The sequence below is a fragment of the Belonocnema kinseyi genome, chromosome 9, assembly GCF_010883055.1.
Source record: "Belonocnema kinseyi isolate 2016_QV_RU_SX_M_011 chromosome 9, B_treatae_v1, whole genome shotgun sequence".
NCBI classification, from domain to species: domain Eukaryota; kingdom Metazoa; phylum Arthropoda; class Insecta; order Hymenoptera; family Cynipidae; genus Belonocnema; species Belonocnema kinseyi.
In genome coordinates this window covers 130,431,787-130,437,409 of record NC_046665.1, presented here as the reverse complement: position 1 = coordinate 130,437,409, position 5,623 = coordinate 130,431,787, and positions in this window count along the sequence as shown.

Here is a 5,623-nt window from a genome sequence, read left to right as displayed (position 1 = left end):
GCCGCGTATAAAGTTAAGCACCGAGGAGAAGCTGAGGTCCCTAACTTTATACAAGGCGCAAACGAACGTTTTTGCTCGAGGTCCACATACTATTTTGCTCGATAGCGCAGGAAAAGCGAGTTTTCCGTTTTCAAATATCCAATACGGAAATCGTAAGTTTTAACGACTGATTACAGGATCAGCATGAACTGGAAAAATTTGGCAACTAAGATTCAATAAGGGAAAAAGGGAGTTTGGGTCAAAGAAGAGGGGTCGGATTTGCTCCTCCACAACGGAGCGAAAACGAGGGTTTTCCTTCCGCTGTGGGACAAAACTTATTACACTATGGGTTATTCTCCACTCAGAGGGAATTTTCTTAAAAAGCAAAATTAAAAAAAAAATTTTTTTGAGTTAGCATTAGGTTCATTACCATTAAAACAAAAATTTATACCAGTTTGTAATATGTTTTTTGTTTGTTCGAATTACTACACCAAATTTCTACTTGAAAATTTCATTTTGAATCCTGCAATAGGAATTATCAATGCAAAATTCAACAAGTTCCAAATATAGTTTAACTGGTAATGTTGTAAGTTTTCTTTTTATACCAATTTTAATTTTTTTAGAACTAAATCGTTAGGAATATTAGTAAAAAGAGATTTTATATCAAGAGAAGTCTATTTATAGATATTTGATATGTTAAAAGTTTCAATTTTGTCAATCAGATCCCAATTGTTATTGACAAAAGTGTTACTTGCTCCAATAATTTTTGTAATGTGTAGACAAGCATTTTTAGATAATGATAGTAATGAAGAACCAGAAAAAGAAGTGACTGGTCTCAGAACATTTTATTGTTTATTAATCCTAAGTTATCCTTATAATTTTGGAGGAACTGAATTGCAGCTTTTTAAACATCTAGCTATATCTTTCTTGCTGTACCCCGCTAGAAGTAAAAAGATTCAAAAAGATGGAAACGTATGGATGGAAAATTATAGAGATATTTAATTCTTCCGCAATGCACACTTTGCATCCCACAAACTCTATCTTTTTCTTTTCACGCTCTATCCGTCGCGTATACTTAGATCAATCTCTTCATTCACACATGCTTATCTTTATCTATCATAAACTACTCACTAGCAACGATATATCCTTTTTATTTCTATCCAATTGAATCCACTCACAAATGTCATATTCATATCGGCTTCGAAAATAATAACTTACTGGGAACTTGTCGGTACTAAGTCGGGGATGTACGTCAACTAGCGCGCGCCTTGCTAAGGATAGACGTGAATAATTTGATGATTCCTTTAGATGAAAATACTAGGATTCAGAAAGATAGGACTATCTCATATTTAAAAAAAAGATAGAAGTGAATTCACTTGTACAGGAAAATAAGTATTCAAAGAGCTGGATGAAATTTAGGTTTGCCCAAGAAATAGAAAAGAATAGAAGTAGATAATTGGAGGATTGATATAGATAGAAATCTTGGGATGCAAGAAGATAGGGCTATCTCATATTTCAGAGAAGGTAGAAATGGATTCACTTGGACAGGAAAATAGGGGTTCAAAAAGATAGACGAAATTTAAGATTGACTAACGGATAGAAAAGGATAGAGGTGGATAAGCTGTGGATTCATTGAGATAGAAAGGCTGAGATTGACGAAGATAGGGCTCTCTCATATTTCTGGAAAGATAGGAATGGATTCACTTGGATAGGAAAATAGGAAATAAAAAAGATCAGCGAAATTTGTTATTTTCTAACAGATAGAAAAGTATAGAGGTGGATAAGTAGAGGATTTATTTAGATAGAAAGACTGGGCTTCACGAAGATAGGGCTATCTTATATTTCAGTAAATATGGAAATGGATTTATCTGGATAGAAAAATAGGAATTAAAAAAGTTTGAGGAAATCTTAGATTACCTAAAGAATAGAAAAGGATAGAAGTAGATAGCTGTGCATTTATTTAGATAGGAAAAATGGGATTCAAGAACATAAGGCTATCTTCGATTTTAGAAAAGATAGAAAAAGGTTCAATGAGATAAGAATATAGGGATTGAAAAAGAAAGACTACATTTTGGATTGCCTAACGGATAGAAAAGATAGGCGTGGTTAAGAGAAGAATTCATTTGGAAAGAAACACTAAAACAGGGATTGGGAGTAAAAAGAAAAAGATACATATGGATACTGTAGAAAAGTTGACATTTTGGACAAAATCGAATACGAAGAACAAGATACGTGATGAGAATGTGTTTGTTTGAGCCAAAAGAGCTTTAACAAAAGACAGTTCCCAATCACAAAATTACAGTTTATGATCAGTTAGCCTTTGCTTTTAAAAGGTCTGTGCACGAATGCGGGAGAAATTCAACGACCGAGCGCGGAGTGCGAGAGCCATCAGTCGCGTGCCGTAGGTGTGTCCAAACATCCGAGCTAAGCTCTTTTAACAAAAGAGAATTCACAATCATAAAACTACAGTGGTGAAAGTTTTGAATCTTAATTTTAAAAGGTTTGCGCAAAAATGTGTGTTGATTTTCGTATTGTTTCAAAATCACGCATAAAATTTTGGATATATTATATTATTATATTTACCAATAGATTTGAAGACAACTGTCAAGAATAGGATGATAGAGAGAAAAATCTTCATATTTTCTAATTAGAAGAAAAGCTATGTAAATTATAAATATGAGTTTGGATTGACAATTTAACTTGTGAATATTCTGTTTCTTTATCAGCTCACATACAATGTCTAGCATTCGTTATCTCGGAGATTTTCGGTGTCAGCGTTCTTCTACTCAGATATTTACATTTCATTAGAGCCAGTTTCAATACAAGAAATGACTGATTACGAGATTCATTAAAATATATATTAAAATTTATATAACCTTTTATGTTTAATAGCAATATATTTCATTTTTCTGGCAAAGAGCACTGTTAGAATCAAAAAATGAATAAAAACGAAAATGAAAATTTGTAACCGAACAACGTACGATACGAAAAAAGTTAGAAGAAGAAAAGCGTTGTTTTTAGAAAGTCCTACATGATTATCTTAACAGTCTTTTGAATTTTTTTAAAAATTGATGATTTAAATTTTCACCCCTGAAAAAATAGTTTTTAAAAATATTAAAAGTTCCAATTAGCGGTCAAACTATTCAAGATACTAAAAAGATGATTGGACAGAAATTCTCCACACCAAAAATTACCAAGAAAAATATATCTTTGATTAAATTTGTATAGGATGAAAATTTATGGTATATATAAATTTTTCATAATTCCTACTTTGATAAGACGCGTATTGGTTGGTTTAAATATTAAAAATAACATTAAAAATAAACTAAGTAAATTTATGGGGGAAATTTCACGTCTGCTTCTACATCGAATCATATTATAAATTACAATAATATTAATGTAATAAAATTATACGTTTTTCAGGGTATTTTGAGACAAAAATTAATACAAAATAAGACAAGAATATTAAAGTATTAATAAAAGACTAAAATGTTCAACTTATTTCGAAACATATGAAAAAGTATCCCAGTACCGAGCTTGAAAAATAGATATAAAATACATTTGATATGAAGAAAAGTTCATATTTTGGACAAAATCAAGTGCGAGGCGCTAGACACGTGATAAAAACGTGTTTGTCAAAGGCGCAGGAGCTTTAACAAAAGAGAATTCACAATCACGAACTTATAACTGTTAATGTCTTAACCCTCAATTTCAAATTGTCTGTGTACAAATGTTTTTATGCTTGAAAAGTCTTCTACTCTATTTTTGGATGAAAATTCAGCTTTTTTTGAAACTTGCATGTTTTGGTGGAAAATTCAACAATTCGTTTGTTTTAATTTTATCTTATTGAAAACTTTTATTATCTGATAAACTCAACTTATTTCTTAAAAATTTGTTCATTTGGTTTGAAAATTGATCTCCTGGTAGAAATTACTACTTTTTTATCAAACATGAAACCGTTATTTTGTTGAACATTCTTTTTTTCTCTCTCAGTTTTCAATTAAATTAAAACCCGAGAATTTAGCCATGCCACTTTTTGTTGAAATTTAATCTTTCTTAATTGAAAATTGAACGATTTTTAATAAAAACAAAATTTTCTAATTAGTCTAGAAGACCATTAGTCTGGAAGATATAGTAATTATTAGGTTCTGCCTATATTTATTTATAAATTAAAATTAAACGAATTAATTTAAAGTCAAGCTACTTTGTTAAAGATTCGATTTTTTGAGTGTTGGAAATTAATCTTTTTGGTTCAAAATAAGGCATCTAGGATGTAAATTAATCTTACTTTTTTGCAAATCTATCTTTTATATTTGGAAATTTCACTATTTAGTTAAGAATTTATCAAATATGTTTGAAGATTTCAATTTAGGGATTAAAATCTACCTTTTTTAAGTAAAAACCTTACAAATTAGTTGACATTTTTTATTGCTCTTGGCCTACTTGGTTAAAAAATTCATTTTTTCTTCAAGATTAATCATACTAATTTGGAATTTAACTATTTTCTTGAAAATTTCATTATTTGATTAAAAATTATTTGTTAAAAATTTTTTGGAGTAAAATTAATATTTTTAGTTGAAAATTAACCTTTTTTGGTTAACAAGTAACTTGTTATTTTTGCTAGTAAAACATTTTACCATGTAATATTTTCCAGTTCCCTCCTTATAAGAAAATAATATTTTATTAAATCCTTACACCCTCAAATCGCACAAATTTTAATTTCCGTGAATATTCAAACATGTACTTAAAATTATTGATATATTATATTATTAAATTTACCAATAAAATTGAAAATAATCGCCAAAGACAAGAAAAAAGTAAAAACAATCCTCATATTTTTCAAGTAAAGGGAAACCTTGATGTTTTATGAGACTCTCTAAATCAGAAAAAAATGATTTTCACGGACTTGTCTGTCTTTATGTACCTGGTAGACATAACAACTTTCGAAAGAATAATTAGATTGAATTGAGCATCAAAAGGCACAATGAATACACTGCCAATACAATTTGGCATTCCGTGATCCCGTGTTTTTTTTAAATAGTTGATTAGTTAATCAAGTTTGTTCGAACAGTTTCTAAGGTGGGGCATTCTGGACATTAATAGGCATCGTAGATAGTATCTACAGACAGGTAATATCAGGCAGGTGGAGCCATAAGGAAAAAATTACAATTTAAAAAAAAAAGAAAAAGGGGAGTTCACAGCAATTTACGTTTCGTGGCAGCTCATGGCCACGCCGGACCTGCAAAAAGATAGGCTAATTATAAGAGGTAACATGGCGATACCGAAAGCAAACAAAGAAATTTCTGATCCTTTCTCCCAAACTCGGACAATAGAATAAGTTACAAACATTAGGGACTTTGGAGTGTAAAGAGGGTCTTCGTGTCCTTCAGATTAAATGCACCAGCAAATACAAAAAATCAATTAAAAATTCCAGGACGAAGCTCAATTATAAGGACACGAGGATCCACGAGGAGTCCCAAACCTCACAGTAAAAACAAAAATAACCTTACCTCTGCTTAAAAAATGTTACTGAATCGAACCTTACTAATATACGAGGGTGGATTGATAAGTTTCCGGCCTGACCAAGAGATGGCGCCACTAGGCCTACCTTGAGGTGGCGTTCTATAGTACCATCCTTAGATAG